This window comes from Xenopus laevis, chromosome 8L, assembly GCF_017654675.1.
Source record: "Xenopus laevis strain J_2021 chromosome 8L, Xenopus_laevis_v10.1, whole genome shotgun sequence".
In the NCBI taxonomy this organism is placed as follows: domain Eukaryota; kingdom Metazoa; phylum Chordata; class Amphibia; order Anura; family Pipidae; genus Xenopus; species Xenopus laevis.
In genome coordinates, this window is record NC_054385.1 from 46,529,027 (window position 1) to 46,554,760 (window position 25,734).

Genomic DNA, 25,734 nt, shown 5'->3' on the forward strand with positions numbered 1-25,734 from the left:
TGCAAATCTCCCGCGTGGCACGCCAATCTCCAGTGCTGTGGCAGACCCACAGAAAGGGGAAAGCAGAGGGGAAGGGTAGGGGAAGGAGAGGGACGAGCAGAGCCGGCGGGCCTAGGGGCCTGTTTATACTAAATATATTACATCAGCTTTGATTGCCATAACAAATTATGTCTTTATGTAGACTCAGGTTAGAGGGAGTCTTCCATGGAAAATCATGTGAACAGAACAATCCTATTGGATCCTATTTGCTACAAATAACATTTCCCACGTGGGAAGTGCCCGCCAAGAAAGGTTTTAAACGGCTTTAATGCCTTTATGTATTTATATTAAATAGAATATATTATTATAGGCGCTGTCACTTAAATTAGTAGTTTCCAAATTAAAATCAATTACTTGCTATCAATGTCCTTTAAGAGCAGTACATGCAATACCATATATACTTTAAGTGTATCGAGCAAATATTTGTTGCTTTCACAGCAGTTTCCTAAGTTCAGTGGAAGCTGGAAAATAACAATGAAATTGCTCTAATGATTAATTTCTTTTTCATAGGAAAGAGAGTGGACTGGTTTTTGGATAAATATATTCTGATATACTTTCTCTTATATCACATGTACAAATAAGTCCATAAATCTTTCTTGAGATTGGAAAACACTAAAATCCAGAGCAGGACCCTGTTCATACCCCAGGCATGTTTTCCAATCTGTGTGATGTTCTCATTTCCTTAAGGTAAATTCGGTAATCATGCTGTTGCTTTCTGCCTCCTATGAGTGATTTCAACAACATTAATCTTTTTGACAATGGTTTGCCAGAAGGCACCTTTTTAAGCAAAGGAGTCTCATGCAAAAATTGCTTCCAACAAGCCGTCAATGTTTCCCTACGGTCTCCTTCTCTGCAATTGGAGAGTTTTTTTGGAAACAAATTTGTTACTAGAGTAGGTCACAGCATCAGGTTTGTCACAATTTCTTTCCACCTGCTTTGCAAGCAAGCATTTGCTGTCCTACATCATTTAAAGTAAAACACAAGCGCTTAAGGCATTTTTCCTATTATAAAATAATATTATAGTTTTAAAATAGAACTGAGAAGCTGTGGCTTCTTTTAGGATATAGAATTAGTATTTTCTATAATTTCTGATGCTGATCCCTAGCTCTTTATGTATGCTCAGTATCCTTAGCTTGAGCATTCCAGGAATCCTAGCCTGTTATGAAAATCCTTATTTCACTTTAGAATGCCTTGCCTGTTCTGTTTAAATTTGCCCTCTCCTAATTGCTTTAGTATGATCTGTTCTATGATCCTCACTTAATCCATTGTGTTCTATTGTGTCTGCATCTTCACTCACTTCATTTTGTTGCTGTCAATTCTATGACGTTCATCTGTCTTTCCTGGGTTAGAGTGTGTCTACCTATCCCTTTTTGGGCCCCTGCTACCTCTTTTCTGAGAGGTTCATAATATTCCTCAACCTAGTTTTAGGGACAATCCGATTCACCCAAGTTTTGCAAATTCGATTTTTTTAATAAATTTTGATTGGTCGAATTTCGAGTTCATGGCAGTTTATGTGCCTCTAGATGGTTCTATCCCAGCATAGCAAACTGAAAATTAGTTTCGGGCTGATATAAAGGAGACATGGACTGTATATAGTAACTTCCCCAACTACAAGCACCCTTGGAAAGGGGAAAGCAATATATTGGGGTGAATCAGGCTTAGGGCATATTAATTTCTGGTTCTAAATAATTTTGTAATCTTTTGCATGAAAAGAGTCCTTGGCAAATATAAAATAGTCTCGGCTTTGAACCAAATTAAATGGCTACTACTCTTGTATAGAAGATGAAGATGATAGAAGATGTCAAATTATGATTCATCTTACAGAAGTCATGTTTGAGTGTTAGCGACTACTCATTGTGGCTTGAAATAGCCTCTTAATGTTAGACATCAAGATTGTAAGCTATCTGGAGCAGGGATTCATTACAGCTGCATTGCTATTCTTAATGGATCCTGAAGTTCTTAATGGATCCTGTTTATGTTGCTTATTTTGCATGTTTGTGCATGGAAATTGGTGGGTGGTTTAAAATGCAGTGTTACTCAGAGAAGGCACATGGTTTTATGTGCTTTTTTCTTCTATCTATATATATGTAGAGAAAATATGTTCACTGCTGTGAAGGTCACACGGAGTTTAAGAATTATTTAATTCTACTTTCCCAGTTAAATTAGGCTTGTCTGACAAACACAAACTCATCTGCAAGAAATTATTGGTTCACTTGATGGTTACCATTGTACCATAGTACTTTTTCTACATCATTGACTCTTGACTCAAGAGTTTAGTATCAGTCTGCTAAAAGCTCCCCCCACTCCATGCTCCCTAAGAAGCCTTACATGCTCAGATGATTGTGCAGTAGGATCAACCAAATCAACCTGTATCTATGGCCATCCTAAAGGACACACATAATTAAGAACTGAACATTTTGTGGGCTTTACAAAAGTGAAATAAATATGAAACATACTCTTTCCTGGATTCATCACCAAAGGGTTTATGGGATTTTCAGAAAATATCACACTTTTTCTAATTGTTTAGCATAGTTGTGTAGAACATCAATAGGTTGGATATTTACAGCTATCAATCTTGTGAGAGAGCAGCATATATAAAATTATCAATATGATATGTTTTTGAGGTTGCTCATTTTATATATATATATATGTGGTGAGCACAACTTTCCCTTGTTTGTTATAGTTCTACAGGAGCAGTGACCAGCTCCATGTTGTAGCTCCCACCCTCTCCAACTATAGTCAGGTGATCTCACTGGTGTCTAATAAAAGGGCAGCCAAGTTTGGGAGTTTTACTTTGAAAGCAGCTAGTAAGTTGCAGGTAAAACGTATTTGTCCCTTTTATAAAATGTATAATTAAACCATAGAATTCTTAATGAATCAGATGAAAATTTTTGCATAGGACTGGCCAGATATGGGATGACTTTGACGTAGTTGGCCAGCTTAAATATATTGCAATATATGGACAAACAATCCCTGTTTTGTTTAAAGGGTAAGGTATTTTTCAGTAGCAGTATGCACAAAATGTCTCTGTCTTAAATATATTGATAATGGGTTGAGTGCAGAGGAATCTTGTATTTGTCTATATATATATATATATATATATATATATATATATATATATATATATATATATATATATATATATATATATATATATATATATATACATACATAGAGGTATGGGACCTGTTATCCAGAATGCTCGGGACCTGGGGTTTTCCAGGTAACGGATCTTTCCGTAATTTCCGTCTTCATGCCTTAAGTCTACTAGAAATTCATTTAAACATTAAATAAACCCAATAGGCTGGTTTTGCTTCCAATAAGGATAAATTATATATTAGTTGGGATGAAGTACAAGCTACTGTTTTATTATTACAGAGAAAAAGGAAATCATTTTTAAAAATTTGGATTATTTGGATAAAATGGAGTCTATGGGAGACAGCTATTCAGTAATTTGGAGCTTTCTGGATATCGGGTTTCCGGATAAGGGATCCTATACCTGTATATATATATATATATATATATATATATATATATATATATATATATATATATATATATATATATATATATATATATATAAAGTAGTGTAGAGGCCAGCACAACTCGTCAGACGGTCATAGTTGCCTGGGTGCAATAAGCCCAAAAAATTAAGTAGAGTAATGAAGAAGCTCGCACTCACAGGACTTATCAAAATCAAAAAATGTGTTTATTTAGATAAAAAAACAACTAACGTTTCGGCTCACACTCAAGCCTTTCTTGAGTGTGAGCCGAAACGTTAGTTGTTTTTTGATCTAAATAAACACATTTTTTGATTTTGATAAGTCCTGTGAGTGCGAGCTTCTTCATTACTCTATATATATATATATATATATATATATATATATATATATATATATATATATATATATATATATATATATATATATATATAGCACTGCATATCTTGACAGTGCTATATAAATAAATGATGATGATATATAGGCCTTTCTACTCTGCATGAAAATCAATAAACAAATCAATATCAAGCATAATAAAGTTTATTGAATATGGCTATAAAAAAAACTAGTTCGTTGTTTACAATTCTATTATACTGTATCATTTATGGAACAATCAAACAGAAAACACACATCACAAAAACTGAAAATAACACACCAGCATACTCACATAGCTTGCAGTTGTCTGCACATCACCTCTCCTCAGTGTCTGCCTCTATAGGACTTCAGCTAGTGGAGTATTAGATGTCTGCCCCTAAAATTATTATCTGGGCTTCATGTATTACTAGGACTTCCCATGGTCCTCAAATCACTTCTCCTCATTGGGGAAACAAGCCTGATATTTTTGTGTTCCTAAGGAACCTCAGTTAAGGATGTGAAACTGTTCTTATTGGTAGGGTCCCTATCCCTATTGGTAGGGTCCCTATCCCTAGCCCTGACCCTTTTAGCACCCACTCCAGGCATATCCATCTTCCTCTATGAGGGTGGCCCAAGACAGAGAACAGAATCCTATGTGTTATGATAAAATATAATGGTTTGCAAATGCAGAATTACTATACTATTACCAAGAATATAATCTGATATTTTAATTCCCAAGTGCAGAATCCAATTAATTAATGAAATTGAAATTTTCAGAAAAAGGTAAATATTAATCTTCAAATATTTGGCGAACAAAAATCTCAAAAGCCTTTTTATTATTCTACTTTAGGCAAAATTGACATTTAATTAAGTGAATAAATTATGAATGAAAGAACCTAGAGGAGAAAAACAGGCTGCTAGCTTAGCTATGTGGGCATCTTATTTACATTCAATTGCATGTGCACACACATACAGACATATATATATATATATATATATATATATATATATATATATATATATATATTCCTCATTAAAACATTACTTTATTATTCCTAGTCTGCACATTTCTATTTAAGAAAAGATAAAAGACTGTTTTTAAGTTTCAGTCTTGCCATGATGCTCAATGTGCAGTAAAATGATATTCATTTAAAGATTCCCTGTTGGGCAGGATGTTAGGAGCTATAAAATGCCATATTAAATACTACAAAACAAAAAAATCCTACATTCTTTGCAGATGTGACTCTCTTATATTTGTCTTAACAAATGAGTACCGTGTAATTACAGTGAGTGTCTATTTGATGTCATAGTTATTAAATTAATTCAATATAATAAAAAGGAGACTTATGTAAGTACCAATCAATGAGGGTTTTAGTATTAACCCATGATGAAGAGTAGGGCAGATTTATGCAGCAGGAAAAAGCTACAAGCCTAAAGCTAGATATAAAAACTCCATATATCATTGACATACTGTATTGCTCCATTTCTTTATAGGATAAGGGCTTATCCTGTAAGGATGGATGTCTATTATCCCTTATGAGATAATTCATAGTATGACTCACTGTCATAGTGGAGCAGCTAGTATGGAAAACAGATCCAATCAATAGGGCTCCTTTTTTGGTAAAGTACAAGAAAAAGACTTGGTGGCTATTTAAGGCCTGCGTTAAGGTGGTATACTTTCAGGCAAAAGTTTTATTAAATACATTGCATATTGGTGCAAACTATAGAATTAAAAGTCTTTCTTCCACTGGTGGTTGGGGTCACACAATAGTTTCCAGGCTGACAAAAGCTATATTAAATTTGCAGGAAGGAAAAAGAGCTATAATTTTGTATTGTCCATACTTTTCCATGAACGACTTTTTAATACATCCCCTACTACAATTTTTATTATTTTATCCTCCAGAGAAAATATAAGTTCTGTCTATTTATCAGAACCAGTGAAAATCCCCTGAAATGATAAGGGAAACCGTTATCTTTTAGAAGGAACACAGCAAGGCTGTCCTTTGTCCCTGTTTTAGTAAATGATCACAGTGATTCCCAATGACTGTAACTAAAACAGATCCATAACTATTGCTGGTGTTTCTCCAAGCATCTTTATTTGTTAATGACAAATCTTTAAAAATTCAAGAATCCCCCCCCCTTAAAAACCTTGACCAGAAAAGATCACGGTTTAATAAATGGACCTCTTAATAGTGAAACACTGCTTACTACCTTCTTGACATTTAAACACCTCATTTCCTTTGAAAGGATGCAACAGAAAACCAACATTTGCTTTAACTGAAAACGTTCTTGCTGGAAATCAAAGGCCAGTAAGCCTTACATCTTTTGTTTCAGAGTTCTGGTCCATTTTTGTCCTTTTAAGTTTGAATAAAATGAACAAAAATGTCATCTATCAACTTCAGAAGCATAGCACAGCAATTAAACACAATTGTTTTAATACCTAAAAGATTTCATAGCTTCTTCTTTATCCATCCAAAATGGGTGAAATCCTTGATCTGGATACTGTACACCATTTCACTTGGTACCACTACTGAGGAAATTACACTAATGCATGTACTGTAGAATTTGTCCATCCATTATGTATTTTACACCACTTTATACACAGCATTTTTTGTAAGGTGTTAAAAAAAAGTGCATAGATGGTAAAAAATAAAAAGCACAACTAGTTGTCTAATTCCAGGCAGTGTCGTTCTGCTAAATCAAATAAGGTATGTCTTGCACAAAAAAAAGGCATTTACACAAGGGATGAAAACATATTTCGCCTCTCTTATGTCCCTGGTAAGACCTCACCTTGAGTATGCAGTGCAGTTTCAGGCCCAGTCCTTAAGAAAGATATTAATGAGCTGGAGAGAGTGCAGAGACGTTCAACTAAACTGGTTAGAGGGATGGAGGGTAATTTTCACTGGAAACTGGAACATGATTTACAAATACACTAAATTATATTTTAGAAAATTTTTCCCATAAAAAGGATCAATGCACCTTCTCTTTAGACTAGAGGAACAGAACTTTCATTTAAAACAGTGTAGGCGATTCTTCACAGTGAGAGCAATGAGCTTCCCGTTAAAATAGTTGGCTGTTGTTATCACTGGACTTTGCAACTGGAATGCAGCAAATTTTATTGCACCAACCATAAAACTTATTTTCTTATTTCCAACTTTAGACCCTTACTTATGGAAGAATGATCATTTCAAAGTTGTTTTAATTATATTGATAGGCAGCAATGGGGACAGAACACTGCAGACACCTATTCAAATGTGAATGATGTACCACAATGTATTCACTGAGGCAATTACATGAACTGATCACTCTGCCTATTTCCAATAAAGAAATGTCGTATTCTACTTTATCGTTTTGTAGCTCACCATTGTACAACAGCTCTGTGACATACATCTGCTAATGTGCTACTTAGCAACTTTTACTCAGACACATTTGCCAGATGGTGTACCTTAACCTTGATGTATCTAGAGGGTTCCTGTCCCATAGCTAATACATTTAATAACATTCCTCCATGATACTTTTGGTTTATTGATTTTTACATCAGCAAGACATATTTGGCTTTGCTACAAGATACTGACTGGTGAGGTGTAACGGCAGAACACTATAACACTTCCTATTGCCCACCTCTGCCTGACCCTTCTTCCTCATTTACTTGCTGTATATTTCTAAGAGAAAATAGAGACAATTATAAATGAGATGCCAGCACGCCATAACACAAAACATTCTCAGCTCCAACCATTCCATGCTGTAATAATGGTTCCCACTCAATAAGGAGGCAGTAGATTTCCCATCACCCAAACACTTGCCCTCGTTGAATCCATCTGGTCATCTTATGCATTCTCTACCATCTGCCCACTGCCCAGTTATGATATAGATGTAGCAGAACTACAAGAACTACAAGAAAGTGCCCATTAGATAAAAACTATATAGTGTAGTAAGTTTATACAAATTGTGGATATACAAAAAGATGTGTGAAAAAAATAACCAATAAAATCCACTTAAAGTGATTAGTGCACTTGTGTAATATCTCCTTTACCACACACCATGTGAGTCAGCCTACTCATCAGATATAGACCGATATTGAGCCGAAGGGAAAGGAATTAAAGTGCATATGGTTCTGCAGCAGATCTTCAAACGCTCCAGCAATGAAAAATACTCAACAGGTTGGACTTAAAACATAGAAGCAAGTATATAGTGTAATAACTTACCCCGGTAGGGGTTGTGGAGTTCGGCAGGGACGCCTGTCGCACTCCAAGCGGGGACGCTCGCAGGGATCTTCAGCGACGTGTGACGTCAGCGCGCAATGGCGCGAGTTTTGAATATATTTAAAGGGACAGTTTGTATTGTAGATTGCCGTGATAGGATTGATATCCTGGTGCTTCCTGTGTTTGTGCTTGCTGATCCTGACCTTGATTCTTGTTTGATTACCCGTGTTTGACCCTGCTTGTACACTGACTACTCTGAACTCTGAATATTGACCCAGCCTGGACCTTGACCACTCTCTTGCCTGATCCCATCTGTCTGATTGATTACCTGGTTTTGACCCTTGCCTGCCTGACGATTCTGATATCCGCCTGCATCGATCCAGCCTGTCTGACCATCCATTTGCCTTGACCTTTGTACCGTGACCTTCGGCCTAAAGACTCTGCTACACAGCCGTGCCCCTTTGCCAGCCAGAACATCTCGCCTTGCACCCCTCGTTAAGTCCAGGTGGCACCCAAGTAAGCTGAGGGCTCCTCCCGAAGCCCAACGGTGGTCACACTACTGGTGAAGCCGAGCCGAGACCAGGGTGCTTGGCATTTGTTCTGGTATCGGGTGCCGGCCGTGACATATAGTGAACATAATATCCTATATAGGTACAGCATGTAGAAAACCAGATGCATATAATTCATGTGGTTATCCAGCACGTTTCCTCAGGGACAGGGTTCATAACATATACTTTTTTCTCTACACCACTTTTAAAGGTACTTTGTTATCACTTATGACATCCCCAAGTCTTGCGCATGCATGAGTGACATCACGAATATATGCAGCTGACACTCTCATGCACATTCACTCATGTCTCATGACACCTTCCAAATTACCATATTGTCAAAGATATCAAAGATATTCAAAAAGTAGCCCCATTTGAATCACACACTTAAAATACATAAAATATGTAAAGACATATAAAAGTCTAATATACCCAAACATACCATGCTAACCTAGACATTCACCATGTTGTTGGCTGTTCGTCATCACCTATTCTATTTGGTTTTCCTAAATGTCTAACTTGCATTTCAATAGCAAGACAGAGGACTGGTGCAAAATTCATAATAACCAAAATTCACAATAACCAAACTGCAGATTAGCTGTTGGCTGCCATGCTGCTGAACATTTCTGAATGTTAATGGTAGGATTCTGTCTGTGTCATTTTGATTTTAAACAGATGTTTCAATCTTGGTAGCTAAATGAAGTTGTAATGTCAGAAGTCATGCATGATCTGAACTGAACAGAAGGTGGCCTATCATTGTATCTGCCAAACAGGCCTTAGCTTTGGATGACTAGCTGCCATTAGAGGAAAATGGATTTTATATCCATCAACATGTATTCACCTCACTTAAAAGATAGATTTGTTTTAATAAAGAGCACACTCAAATGTATTTTTTATGAATATTTCTGCTGGTAATGTAATTAAAAATAGTACTGCTAAAAATGAAAATTCAATTACATTGCTGTGTACCCCAGTGGCTAATGATTTGTTTTACTGATGATAAAGAATGGCAGACTTAATTGCAATACTGAGATCAGAACACAAGTAAAGACACACCTATGTAGAAGGAATTAAGAGGACTGTTTAATGCCTTAATATCCAGCTCTCCATGGAAAAATTACTTCCAGGTACTATGATCACTACAGATAGTGTTACACAAGAATTTTGTCCAATCTAAACCTTAACTGCCATTTTGGAACATTCAATATTTAATCTATATAGTATTTATCTTTTGAAGGTGGTTTAAATAACTTTACTTAAATACTTTCTGGAGTTTTTGTCTAATACATTGGAAAAGGAATGTCATAGACATGTTCAGCATTTACCACCTGCCATAATTCTGATGGACTACCAATGGATGGTTGATGCAAATGTTCTCTTCCCTGGTGCAATGTTGACCTTTTATCAGTATTACACTAATTTTGCTACCAGCAACTTCATCAGTTCAGCTGCCATTGCACATGGATTTATACCATATCGTCTATAAGTATTGGTATGTGGCTCACAAACCCACTTGTGTTTTGTTTACAAACATTATATTGTCCTGGGGTGCTGGCACAGCATACACAAAAAAGGGGGCTTGTGGGGCACTCCAAGGCTAAGTAAAATATTCAAGTGCAATGGAAGTGCAACTAATCTGGCTAATTTAGCTACAAGCATACAAAAGAGAGAGCATGTGAGGATCAAGCCTGCGACAAATGTCCAGGTCAGGAGACAATTCTCACCAAGAAATACAACTATGCAGGGAGGTGCCAGGTTATGAAACATATCACAAAACAAGAGACCTGCGGCACAACTGTTGCAATTGAATAAGTGATTAATATTTATTCATCTCATAAAAAAACGGCAACGTTTCGGGCCTCCACTGTGCCCTTTATCAAGCCTATTGGTGTAAACATGTGCCAAACATTTATAGTGGAAGAGGGGTGTAGTCACGCCTCTCATCCCTCCCCCAAGGTCAAAGTTCACAGTGTCCATATTGTGTTTTCCGTGATTCATAGTCCATAGCAACCATTATCAAAAATATCATTTTCTGTTGGTATGGCATTATACAGTTGCACAGATTGTATCCCAATTAAAATGTATCAAAAACATTGTAACTCACAGTGGTAAAAGTGATATTAAAATTGAAACACCCAAAAGCTAAATGTTATAAGGAATTGATCTATACAGGCCTGAGATATCATCTGGCACCCATGTGGCATAAGATACTCAGCACTCTCCATGAGACACTTCATTGTATGTGCAAATTGGTACCGATACTCAGGAAATTTCCTGCAGATCATGCTCCTTAGAAAAAAGAAAAATAGAGATAGAGATATGTTAAAAACATAAATATAGTACTATATTTATGTTTTTAACATATCTCTATTTTTCTTTTTTCTAAGGAGCATGATCTGCAGGAAATTTCCTGAGTATCGGTACCAATTTGCACATACAATGAAGTGTCTCATGGAGAGTGCTGAGTATCTTATGCCACATGGGTGCCAGATGATATCTCAGGCCTGTATAGATCAATTCCTTATAACATTTAGCTTTTGGATGTTTCAATTTTAATATCACTTTTACCACTGTGTGTTACAATGTTTTTGATACATTTTAATTGGGATACAATCTGTGCAACTGTATAATGCCATACCAACAGAAAATTATATTTTTGATAATGGTTGCTATGGACTATGAATCACGGAAAACACAATATGGACACTGTGAACTTTGACCTTGGGGGAGGGATGAGAGGCGTGACTACACCCCTCTTCCACTATAAATGTTTGGCACATGTTTACACCAATAGGCTTGATAAAGGGCACAGTGGAGGCCCGAAACGTTGCCGTTTTTTTATGAGATGAATAAATATTAATCACTTATTCAATTGCAACAGTTGTGCCGCAGGTCTCTTGTTTTGTGATACACATTTTTTGGGCTTTTTGGGCAGTATTGAGCCCGACACCTGAAGGCACCTGACACCAACCCGGTGATACAGACCTGTGACAGCACTCCAATTTTGGGATTTGAGGTTATGAAACATATGACTGGAGGTAAATAATAAGGACCACCATATGGGGTTTTTACGTTTATGCAATATGGTGGCTTGTCAAATTTATGATCATAACTTTGTAACTTGTAAAACCTCTGTTTTGAAAATACTGTACATACACTTACATTGATATTGAATTACTGGGGAACAGAAAATGTGCATTGATCGATCCACTCTCTCTTTTGTATACCAGCACAGTATACATTGAAAAAGACAAAAGAAAGATTTAGTCATAACATTCCAGCTATTTAGTCACTGGTTCTGCATCTAGGATATGACCACCCGACTTTGGCTGCTGTGCAGGTACCCTTGAGTATCGAGTTTCCTCAGGGCACATGATTGATTTTCATCTTACACATCCAATTTCTTATACTCTAGTTCATGGCTGGGCCAACGGTGAGAATTAGCTCTGCCAGGACAATACATGCTAGCTCTAGAATGTCTTACACAAAACGCAATTTAAACATAAAAATTTCAAGAATTACACTGTAAATATAAATTTACAGTGTACGTAATTAAACGTCTTTTTTGCCTCTGTAACTATCTGAGCTTCAGTTCATCATTAAATGAGTACTGTACTATAGTACATGTATGTGGGTTAATATATTTTACTGTATGCTGTTATTGTTAATATTTGTAAGATGTGTGGCATTTGATTCACAAAAAGGTGCATTGTGTTTTCCACTAATATTTCCTTTATTATTTCTTTAATGTATCTCTATTTTGCTCTTGGAACCTTCCCTATAGTGTCATAATCCCATACAAAAGTTTGAGGAGGCACCATTAAACCAATACATACCATCATGTGGATAAGTAAAGAAACCACATGGCCTGCCCAGCCTTGGCCTGCTGTAACCCAACACTGACTCAACCCACCCTTTCACCGAAACTGAACTCACAGTTGATTATAAGAGGAGAGGTACTGTAGCAAACTGGATCCCAATAGCAGCCAGTTTAGTAGAAAGATAATGCAGTGTCCTTACCACCTGCTTTACCACCTGCTTTAGGGTAAGAGGGGGGATACCTTTATGCCTTTGTGCAGAGACCATCAGAAATTGTTCTTCCTGAAGGTCAGGACAGAGAGTACAAATAGCAGTCAGTAGTAGTGATAAATTAATCTGTCCCGAAATTCGCTAAACAGCAAAAAATTTGCAAAACTCATTGAACGGGTGTCAAAAGATTTTTTACGGACAACAATTTTTCTCTCCAAACGCATTAAAGTCAATGGGAGATTTTTCTTATGGCAACTTTTTTGTCTCAGCAACATTTTTGTATCGCCGATATTAACTGTAAGCCAAGGGAAACAAAAGTTAAACAACTGTTATACCAATGTTCTAAACAGCATCCCTAGTATCCAATAATTGGAGCTCTCACCATATATTATGAAAAAATGCATCTCTAAGCAGGGAATATAATGTATTTTCTGGAAACAATTATTCTAATATCTAATATCCATGTAATATGGAAATATAAAACTTGACCTAAATGTCCAAGCACAAGAATGCAATAGTGTATTCCTTTAGTGGGTTTGCTGGTTGACCTAGCAAATAGGATATACAGTATCACAGGACAGTTGGCCACTTTTTTTAACTAACACAATGGGAAATGCAGCATTATCATATTACAAAATGATCTTATAACATCAGTCCTTCAGCAATTCTACTCACATTTAATTGAACATTTTCATGCCACTAAAAGCTCCTTAAATAGCAGGCACTTAAAATGTGATACCATGCAGTAAGGACTATTTTTATTAATCAGTTTTCTGCTAAAAGTCACCTTGTGCCTCACTAAGACAGATTTTAGACTGCTGAAACTGACTAGCCTGTAACAATCTGCAGTGCATTTGCAAGGCAGGCATGTCTCTTATGGCACAGGACAGCTTAATAAGTATGGACCTTAGAGCCTCCCTAATCTATTTATTCCTTTTATTATCTGTCATCGTGAACAGAAATGTAGAGCAAAAGAAGAGTGAGAGACAAAAAAATAAAGAGCATAGACACCTATATTTGGAACCTAATATTTCAAAAAAAAAAAGCTACAGGCTAGGAGAAGTAATTTGAATTCCAGGATATGTTTGAAAAAAAGAGACAGAAACATGAAAATGGTAGAGTGAAATTATTCTAGCTCAATTTAATCTAATTCAGAATGGATACTGCTGGCGGCTGTGCAACAACAGCCCAGCTCTGTGCTTTATTTGTATTTTATGATGGTAAAACTGAAAAGCCGTCATTTAATAAAATGAAATGTGACATGTTTCAACCAGAGCAACTTACAAAAGAATCACAAAGCTCATCAGCAAAGCAGATACAGTATGCTTTTACGTGGCATGAGATCAAATAGGTGCTCAAAATGAATATAAAATTCCCAAAAGAAAATTGCCCTTAAATAGAGAATACATTCTAAGCTTCATTTATGGTAGCACTTAAGAGATGTACTGGCGGTGACATGACAGTGGCTTCCTCTGTATATTACATGAAGGGATGTAGCCTCATGTAAGTAGTTCGGCAGATACAGCAAAAGCACTAAAACATTTTCCAAGTTTGCAGTGCAGTGACTAAAACAGTTGCACATGTTGCTATATAAATCAGCTCCATTTGCCCAGTGTTAGTAAATGAGCCAGAAATGCCCTTAGGGTCTCATGCATGCTTACACTGACCACTAGTTGCATATATGACTTGCTGCTACTTGGAGAGGGAGGGATAGGGGAATGGAAACATCTGCATTAGTTGTATGTAAAAATAAACATAATAGTGTTATTATGACATATTAAAATTTAACAAGGACAATGACTAGGGTTGGACAGAGAAAAACCATTGTAAGAGAGATTAAGGGGCCGATTCACTTACTTCGAGTGAAGGATTCGAAGGTAAAAAACTTCGTATTTCGAAGGTTTTTTTGGGCTACTTTGACCATCGAATGGGCTAGTTCGACCTTCGAATACAACTACGACTGCGAATCGAAGGATTCAAAGTAAAAATCGTTCGACTATTCGACCATTCGATAGTAGAAGTACTGTCTCTTTAAAAAAAACTTCGACCCCCTAGTTCGCCATCTAAAAGCTACCGAAGTCAATGTTAGCCTATGGGGAAGGTCCCCATAGGCTTGGCTAACTTTTTTTGACCGAAGGATATTCCTTCGATCGTTGGATTAAAATCCTTCGAATCGTTCGATTCAAAGGATTTTATCGTTCGATCAAAGGAATTATCCTTCGATCGTTCGATCGAACTATCTGCGCTAAATCCTTCGACTTCGATATTCGAATGGCAAATATATAATTGATGCTAAAAATGTTACCATGATAAAGGACACAACTGTGTTTTTAAACATTGATATATATATATGTGTATATACTGTATGCCCTATTCCCTTTTTCGAAAATTAATAAATCAGTTCTCCTTATTGTATAATTTTGAACCTTGCCAATAAAGAAATCATCTTATATAGTATTACTTATCTCAGTCTTTTAAAAGATTTGAAAGTTCTCAGATATAAAGTGGCCACTGGATTTGTTTTTAGAGAATAGCAGGAGAATCAAAAAACACGTGATTTTCTCAACAACAAAAAAGAAAGAAATGTAAAAGTGGATGTTATTTTACAGCTTTACTTTCCATGATACCAAACCACTTTATTTCTGCTGCTTCATTTATAAAAGGCCAGGAGCTTCAATAATGCCTATTAACTTTTATCTAATAGAAAATAATTATAGCTGTTATAACCTCAGCACAGAACAAGAATAATGCCCAAGTCAATAAGTGCCAGCGAGAAATAACTTCATGCGTGTACTAGTCTTTGAACCAACAATACAAAAGGTATTTATTGTGTTCTGTGCAATGATTTGCAAGTATTATTCTCCTGTAATTTATTCCACTATTTTAGAATAAATTAGAAAGTGCTAAAGTACATGTATCTCCAATGACCTAGAGCATTATGTGGTATCAAGGACAAAGTATGATCTAAAACCTATAGTAGTCTTTCAGTGGTTGGCTTTACAAGTAAAGTGCATATATTATAATGAAATAAAATATCTGAATGCTTGCTATGGGTTATTGGATCTGGACAATCATTCTCTATGTTACTACATATCCTAATAGTTTTATCCCATTTACTGCTAGTAAAAGGTTTACAAGCCAGGTCAGACTGTGTAATTAGTGATGAGTGAATCTGCCCCATTTGAAGTCAATGGGCATTTCTTCACGGCGTCTTTTTACATTTGACAGACACTATTTCAAAGCACAATACATTGGAGTCTATGGGCATTTTTTTGCAGTGAAATCCATACCTGGCAAAAAAGTTTGCTCACCAAACTTTTCAAATGACTTTGAAATGAGTTGTCAATTTAAAGGGGAACTGTTACCGGAAAAAAATATTCCAAATCCTATTTTATCACGTTAGTCAAGCAAAATAAACTTTAATTACACTACATAAATTATTTGAATCTTGTTTCCATCAGTCTGGGAATTCATAATTATAGCAAGCAGGCACAATGTTGTTGACACTGTTGTTAAGGCATTAGGCAAGTCTTGCATCATCTCAAAGTCTTGTTTGTTCAACAGAATCTGATGTCCATCCCCATGCCCTGGCTACACAATTAAAATGGTGAAGAGAACGGGGGAATGTGAGGAGAGCAGTGACATCTAGTAAGTGCTGAATGGAAAGTGAAAGTAGTTGCCTGCTCCTCCTCTATGCCTATATTGATTGACAGCTGAGATTTTGAAATGAGTTTACAACAGCTATGAATGCTTTAATAATAATTAGAATTTGGACTTTGGACTTTTATTATGCAGCTTTTTACAGTATGTCTGGGTGACAGATCTATTTTAATTGATTACAATCTTAATGGAGGTGGCAACCAGATTGGCACTACTCTGTTTTAAATAAAAACACATGGCAATGCTGGGAGGTAGCTTTTTTTTATAAATGTTTTTATTTGCACTGAACGATACATACAAAATGAAACATGCCAATGCCGCCATGAAAAGTGTTACATATGTAAATTGGAGTACGTCTACACATTTATAAGTATTCTCGATGTGTTAAAAGGGGAACTCTGGGTTCCAAACCAAAATTAGATAAATAGGCTCACATAACACAGAAACCACTAATATACCCATCATAGTTATCTGTGTCTTCAAAAAGCATGCAGGAACTACATAACCCACAATGCATTGCACTGATGTTCCTTTCCTTATTGAAATCCTGTGTGAAGGGAATTGTGGGGTTTGGAGGATACAGGCTGACAGCTGGCTGTTGATACAAAGTAACAGTAGTCAGCCAGCTGTCAGCAAAGTAGTCAGACAAATCAGCAGGAGAGCAGGGGGCTAGGCTTAGGTAACTATTCCAAACCATTAAAAATCATGAAAAATCAGCATATTTTTTAATTGATGTATATTGCAAAGTTGTTTGAAATTATGTTTACTTTTCAAAAAGTTTAAGTTATGTTTTTGAGGAGTTCCCCTTTAAGTTCTTATTGTTATGGGGTTTCTCCCTGCTAATTCTTCAGATACATACCAGGTAGTGAACTGGAATCCATAAGAAATGTCCTGTTGTTGCGTGGGATGTAAGGTTTCTTCATATTTTGTCCAGGTAACAAAGAAGGTTGTAGCTTGACACTTTCTATTCAGAGTAGCTAACAGCCAGTCCATGTAGAAGGAATGAGAGATAGAAATCCCAAAGTCTGGTGCTTCTTTGCTATCCAAAAAAAACCAATGGAAGAATTGTACTTTGTGCCATAGCTTTAAAATTTTGATTAGCACTTCTTTTAGTTCCTCTTAACTCAAGCAGAATATAGCTTTGGGCCAGTGGCCCGCACCCCCTCAGGGCGAGCAGGGGGTGCGAGCGGGCCAGGGCCCCCCGGCAGTCCGTGCGCCACTGAGAAATGCGGGCTAATGCGGCGGTACGGAGGGGGCGGGGCCCGGCTGCGCAGCACGCACAAGGGCCCGCCCCCCTCAACGAACGCTATTGCTTTGTGCATTTATTTTCTTTTGCAGATAATAATGTTTAAATTAATCCATTTTATTTATACTTTCCAGTACTGGAAAAAAGAAGCAAGGCAGTGTTAAAAGTTAATTCTGGGTGCCCCCCTGCTGACCATGTATGTGGCCCCTCTGGTTGCAAGTTTTTTGCTGTACCTGATATTTCATGATTGTCATCAACAAAATGGGGTCAATTTTAATGTCTCATGCCCTTAAACTTAAAAGAAGAGATTATTATTGGGCTGCTGTATAATGTTTTATTTTAACCTCCTTAATTCTCCTTTCTAAAGTGGCATTTAAGTACACCTTAAACACCGGTTGGCCAGAGGTTGAAATGGCGACAGCTTTCATTCCATTAGTATCAAGCTAAACTGAAGCTCCCAGCGTGTTCAATTTGTGTATGTATTGAGTTAGTAACCCAGTGATGTATAATTGCTATATGAAATGCATATTTCACTGAAGGACCAGCTTTTATTTTTATTCTTTTTCAGAAACGCATTAAGCTCACACAATTACTACTGAAATCATTTATTTCACTGACTGCTGGAAATAGACAAAAGCATTTAAGCTCAGCATTAGGGTTTCATAATGAGTGCTACTTACTGCATTTAAATAGCAAGAAGATGGTGAAATGCTTCTGTTTATGATTCATAGGTCATCCCGCATCTTTCTATATGTTTATGATATTTCTACATATCATCTGTTTTTTTTTCCCATGTGCTAAATACAATTGATGGGCATCTTTATGGGATTTCAAGTAGAAATACAATTGCATGCTTCCCTAATTATCAGTAAGAAACAGCTATTAAAAATGTGTTCCTGGATGAGTAGCCCAAACCCATTTGAATGTGATGAGATTGAGCAGTGTATTTTTCATTTTAACTGCTTTATCTTAAGGTAGAGGAATGTTATTCTTCATATAGTATTACACGTGGGGGCATATTTTACAGTCTAATTGTCGTGGTTTTAGTGGTTTTTAAAAACATGACCAAACTCACAAACTCTAAAACTACAAATGTCATGAGATTTATTAAAAAACACAAATAAAAAATTATGAATGGAAAATTACAATGAAAACAATGAGAAAACCATGAATTTTTAGAGATCCCTAGAAAAATAGAAATCTAATTGTTAGTAAATGACCCCCGAAATATCATCACAGGGGGCAACTCATTAGAGGCAAGGCCATAAGTTTATAGTTAAGCTACTGCTAGAAAAACTTTGGTTGCATAGTTAAGTTGTGCTGAAAAAAGACCATCATTTTACCCCTCCAAACAAACCCTAACAAACGTATCATTATTATCAAAATTAAAATGATACTACTCAAACCATAAAGTTTTCTTTACAAAAACAGTTGGTGAAAATTGTAAAAAAAAAAAAAAAAAAAAAGTCCACTAGAACTGAAACAGGTTTGTAAATTGGAAAACTTTACACAGCACTGGTCTTTTCCTCTTTTGATTAAGCTGTAGTGGTTGTTTGTTTCAGCATTGTTCCTGTTTAGAAAAACTCACTAGTTTGATAAATGGTTTCCATTATGTCTAAGATTGAGCTTGCCTGAATGGGAAAAAAGGAAAATGTTCCCTCCCCACATGCCCACCCACTCAGCATTGTCTGAGAATTGATCAGTTTCATGAAAAGATTATTGGACTATGTAACTGTAGACAAATTACTGTTCTGTACATTTGATAAGCAATTAAAATGTTTATTTTAGACAATTAGCAGTATATGTATTAGGCAATTATGTTCTCTCTCTCTCTCTCTGTATCTGTCTATCTATTATATATATATATATATATATATATATATATATATATATATATATATATATATATATATATATATATATATATATATATATATCATGGAATCTCCTATTCAGAATACTGATATCCAGAAAACTCCATATTCTCACATTTTAAACAAACACATTTTATAGTGAGTTTCTCTCTGTTATCATGAAATAGTACTACCTTGTTCTTGATCCCAACAGGTGACCTTTACATTTGTTATTCTAACAGAGAAAAACATTGATATATTTTGTATTTTGTAGTCATCTCTCTTGTTCCCACATTTCAGGGATGTATTCACATACCCCATTTTTGGCTAAATAGTTGTTACATTAAGTAGCCCCTGAAGGTAACCACAAGTAACTTCCACAGGATATGTACTATTTTAAAAATCAAATTTCATACAGTTTCTCCCTAAAAACAATACTGTTATTAGGTCTGGTGCCTCTCAAGACACTGGCAGGGGCGATCTGCCAATGAGCTGAGGCGCTCGCCTCAGGTGACATCGCCAGCTAGGTTTCCAGGGGTGGCAAAAAGCTGCTTATGGTGCCTTTAAGAGCTGAATTTCGTTTTTTAAACCGGAAATTCGGCTTTACTTGGGCGAGATAGAGAATTTGCGTTCTCCGCAGTAGCGTTGCTGCCTCCCTCCGGGAATGGAATCGGGCTGGGGAGGGCGCCATTACTGGAGCCGCCTCAGGCAGCAATGTACACAGAAACGGCACTGGACACTGGTCTAAGCTCCCAGCCCACAGACTGTGGAGTGTGTGTGACATCACTCCTGGTTGCATGTGGTGTCACTTCCAGTTGTGCTAAATTTAGCACGTATCCGTCGGTGGTTGGGTAGATTTTTTTTTTTAAAGTAATCATCCATTTAGTTAACCGAGGGCAGCACCCCTAAAACTCCCAAACTACACACTGGCCCTTGACTGCCTATAAGCAGGTAGACAATCAGCAGGTAGCATTCCATTAGTTGCTATAAGTTACTACACCTGGGCAAATGTAGTGCCTTTTATTACATATAGAATTAAATGTCAATCCTTGTTACCATAGCAACTTTGTTTGATCTAATAGTATGCAACAACACTGCAGTACAGCAGTGTTTTGTGTCTCTTTAAGATTCAGCAGTCCCAACACAAACAGAGATTAATGTTGAAAACCTCCAAAGTGAGTCTGGATAATAAGAATGACTTTGAAAGTGGCACAACCTGGAGCTCTAACATGCCCTAACATGCACTTTTGAATAATAAGCAAGTTAGGTGGTGGGATAGGGGATGCCTGTATGACTCCCTCAACCACATTATGCAATACTGCCATTATATATATAATACAGTTGCATATTGTTCCAGGAGCAGAAACATTCTGTATGCCAGAACCTGTGGCATATGAGAAAGGAAAGGGGCAGCCCACTGACACAGTATGTACTATGTGTAATATGTAACTGTAGGGATCCATAGGGTTAATATCCCCTATGGCTTTAGATTCCTATGCTTCTTATTAGTTACTCTTAGTTACTAGGCAAAGCCTATGCATCTAGCTTAGCCTATTTGCATATCTATCTTATTAGCCTTTAGGTTGATGACTATTCAATAGAGTGGTTTGGAAAAGGGGTGTCACTTCCTATCTGGCCTTCATTTATTGATCTGGGTGGATGTTCCAGGGAGCCTGGGATAAAAAAGGCCCAGTAAAGCTGTTCTGCCCTAGACGGACACTCTAGTCTGCCTAACTGCTAGATGATCCTGAGGAAGGCAAAAAAAACATTTGAAGCCTCTCCAATTGCCTCAGAGGGGAAAAAATTCCTTCCTGACTCCAAAATGGCATCAAAATGATCGGACTAGTTGCTGGATCAACTTGTACTATGAGTTATCTTCATAACCCTGTATTCCCTCATTTGCTAAAAAGCCAACCAACCCATTCTTAAAGCTATCTAATGTATCAGCCTGTATAACTGATTCAGGGAGAGAATTCCACATCTTCACAGCTCTCACTGTAAAAAAACCCCTTCCGAATATTTAGGTGGAACCTCTTTAATTCTAACCGGAATGGGTGACCTTGTGTCAGCTGGAAAGACCTACTGGTTAATAAAGCATTAGAGAGATTATTATATGATCCCCTTATATATTTAAACATAGTTATCATATCACCCCTTAAACGCCTCTTCTCCAGCTTAAAAAATACCAATTTGGCCAGTCTTTCCTCATAGCTAAGACTTTCCATACATTTACCAGCTTAGTTGCCCTTCTCTGCACCCTCTCTTATTTAATAATGTCCTGTTTGAGTGATGGAGACCAAAACTGTACGGCATATTCTAGATGGGGCCTTACAAGTGCTCTATACAGTGGAAGAATGACCCCCTCCTCCCATGAATCAATTCCCCTTTTAATACAACTCAATACCTTATTTGCTCTTGATGCTGCTGACTGGCATTGCTTGCTGCAGCCAAGTTTATCATCTACATGGACTCCAAGGTCCTTTTCCATTATGGATTTTCCTATAGCAGTCCCATTAAGCGTATAAGTGGCTTGGATATTCTTACATCCCAGGTGCATGACTTTACATTTATCAATATTGAATCTCATTTGCCACTAAGCTGCCCATCTTAAATACGGATACATTACTTACAGTTCCCTCCATTAAGTCATTAATGAACAAGTTAAATAAAAGAGGACCCAGTACCAAGCACTGAGGGACCCCACTAAGAACCTTACTCCAAGTAGAGAATGTACCTTTAACATCCACCCTCCATACCCGATGCTGTAACCAGTTTCCTATCCATGTGCAAACAACTTCATTAACAGACCAACAGACCTTAGTTTAGAATGCAGTCATTTGTGGAGCACTGTATCAAATGCTTTGGTAAAATCCAAAATAGATCCCATCTACTGAAAGCAATCGAATTTGTCTGACATTACCTATCCTTCATAAAGCCATGCTGATTGCTGCTCATAATGCCATTCACTTGGACAAAATGTGATCTCTTAATAATCCTTCAAATAATTTGCTCAACACAGATGTCAAATTTACTGGCCTATAATTGCCAGGCTGAGATCGTAATCCCTTTTGAAAAACTGCAATGACATCAGCTTTTCTCCAATCCATAGGTACCATACAAGATGAAAGTGAATCTGAGAAAATCAGATAAACTAAAATAAGATCTCTTAGAATCCAGGGGCCATCTGGCCATGGCGCCTTGTTTACATTAATTTTTATTAAAGCTTTATGAATCATATCCTTTATCAGCCACTGACTAGATTGAGCTGAGCCAACAGTACAGCTATGAAGTGAGCCTGGGAACTCTGACTCCTCTATTGCATACACATTTGCATTTTCTGTTTTTGTATCTGTTACATCCATACTGGTACCATTATTTAAGAGAGCAAGACTCTTAACCTGCATGTTTTTATTATTAATAAACTCTTCCTGATCCATTTCTACTGTAGGGCCTTAAATTCGCCAAGTGGACTCCACAGTGGTACCACATTGCTGTCTCTGCTGTGCCTTTGATTGTGCCTGGCATTTATTATCTATTTCCTTGTGTCATGAGTGTTAACCTTGTGGCACTTTAAACATTAAAGCCTGTTGTTATTTGTTTTGCAAGAACCTTCTGGCGTCCTATATCTTTAAGCGCACAAGAGAAGTGTAGTTAATAAACACCCTCACCACACTCATCTCATTTAGTGAAGGCACATCCTGTGGAACAAGAGTCCAATGTAACCGTTGCTCTATCTGCCAACCCGGACATAGCCTGTTTTAGCCAAGATAGGCTTACAGGATTACAGTACTTTATGTTGAATAGAAGGGGTATACTAATGGATATCAACTGGAGTGCTTGCTTTGGTTGTTGTGTGCACATTTAGAGAATGCCGAACAAAGCTGTGGAGATTTATAGTAGCCAAATTTCAAGCAATTAGCTAGTGGATGAGTGAGTGCAGAAGCTGTCTGTATTGTGAGTGAATTACACTTTCCACTCCTTTAGTAAATGACCCCAATAATGATGAATAGCAACTTCTAGGAATAATTAAACAAGTATTGCAAACTCCATCTATCATGTTTTTGTTTGCATAATAGAAATCAATGCTAATGTATTTTACGCCCAGTTTATTAAAATGTAAATTGTCAGAGAGGGTACACAGGATTATGTCAGTCAATACAGAGACTTAAGCAGAAGATCATTATGAAACATCAACGTAATGAAAAACAGTATTTATCCTTCATATTCAGTTTGTAACATTATGCTTAAATCGGTATGTTTTGGGAGGGGAAGTTGGAAATCATGTAACTCATTACAGCTATGGGAACTTTTATCTGGAAATCTGATATAAAGAAATGTCCAAATTATAACATACTGTATACATTTTTTAAATGATTTCCCTTTTCACAATAATAATAAAATACAGGTATTGGATCTATTATCCAAAAACCCATTATCAAGAAACTTGAATTATGGAAAAAAAAGTCTTCCTTAGACACCATTTTATCTAAATAATCCATATCTTGTATTTGATCCAAACTTAACTATAATTAAAGAGAATTTGCAACATTTGTTGCTCAATTAAATCCAGTGGCATAATTACCAGGGATGCATAGTGTGCAAGTGTAATAGGGTCTTAGGACATGAGCAACGCTGTGGTGGGAAATTGTCATGGTGCCCGTTTTAAGCTACAACTAGAAACATCAGCTACAGAACCTGTTGTTTCCATGATGTTACAAGCTATATGTAGTGGTTGTTACTTTATCCATTCCACTTTAACATGGACTTGTCATGTGATCATTTTATTATTAGACCCAACCATAAAGTTGTGCCACTGTACCCTTTAGTTCTCTATAGAAGATGGAAAAAAAACCTTAGTGGAGATGCAAGAGAATTGATCAGCAAGAATGATGCTAACCAGCACTATGGAGGACATTTATTAAAGTGTGATTTCTCTAACTTCACAAAAGTTCACCTCACTTCACCATGTGTATTTTCACAACATGTCTCATATTTAAAGAAATTCGTAAGTTTACTTTTTGAAGAGAAATGCCAGTATATCCCCATACGATAGTAGTGTGGAGAATTCTCTTGAGAAAATTTTTCACCATGGAGAAAATTTGCATGGAAAGGGCGATGTTGATGGAGATTTAAAAGATTAAGTGGCTGCTCTATCTTTATAATGGAAGTTCTCTAGCCTGCACCTGGAGAAACTTCTCTTGGCGAAAATACGCTCTTGTACTTGTGAATTTGAGCACTGGAGAAAGTTCACCTGAAGAAGAGAGGTGAATTTACGCCAATGCAAAATATATTTTCATCATTACAAAGTGAAATCTCCAAAAACTTGATGGATTCTCCATTTAGTAACTTGGCAATGTTGAGGGAAATCTTCATTTTTGGTGAGACTTCACCATATTTCACTTTTACACTTTGGTAAATGTGCCCCTTAGTGAATTGCAAAATTGTCACTGGAGAAAGTTGTTTTGGAGATGACAGGTGAATTCATGCCAACGCAAAGAGAATTTTCACCATTGCGAAATGAATTCTCTAAATTCTTTTTTGGTGAAACAACACCAAATTTTCACTTGCACGCTTTAGCTAATGTGTCCCTGTGTTGTCATCTTGTTATTATTTTATATATGGCAGAAATGAGCACATAATGGCATAATGGTTCAGTGCTAGGAAAACCACGTTTAACATTTTTTAGCAGATCCCAATTAAACCCAAAAATGAGTCACAGTCAGAAGCAAGTATCCCTTGTAGAATTCAACATGGCCTCTCAATAATAAAAAAAGGGAAGCTGTAAATGCCCTGGAAATTTGTTTTCATTTACCAGCCTAAGGGAAATGCAACAGAAACAGACTGATATGTGCTCAAATAGATGATTTCATCTAAGGAAACTGACGAGATTGTCGAAACACGTTAGGTGAAGGAGATACTGCATTGAGCTGCAGGTAACACTACGAGGGGGCCAAACAAGAGCCGGCAGTGTTACCTCTTGGAATAAAGCAGCTCCAAATTTGGACTATATGCGACCATTTTAAAGTGTGAAAACGTGAGTGCAATTGTTGTAAGAAATATGTTTTAATGAAATAGTATTATATTATTTTGGGTTTTTATCTTTATATTTGGAGTCACAAGACACACACAGCTGGAGGGAGATCTATGCGAGGATCCACAATACATGCTTTTCCAAACCTTTGGTTTGTTAGTAGGCACTTTGGCCATTTGGTGGAGGTTGTGTTCTGTGTTGGATTGATGGCACTAAAAATAGAAGTGTCCACAACCCTAAGTTTAAAGTTCCATTTTGAATCCAGGTGTTGA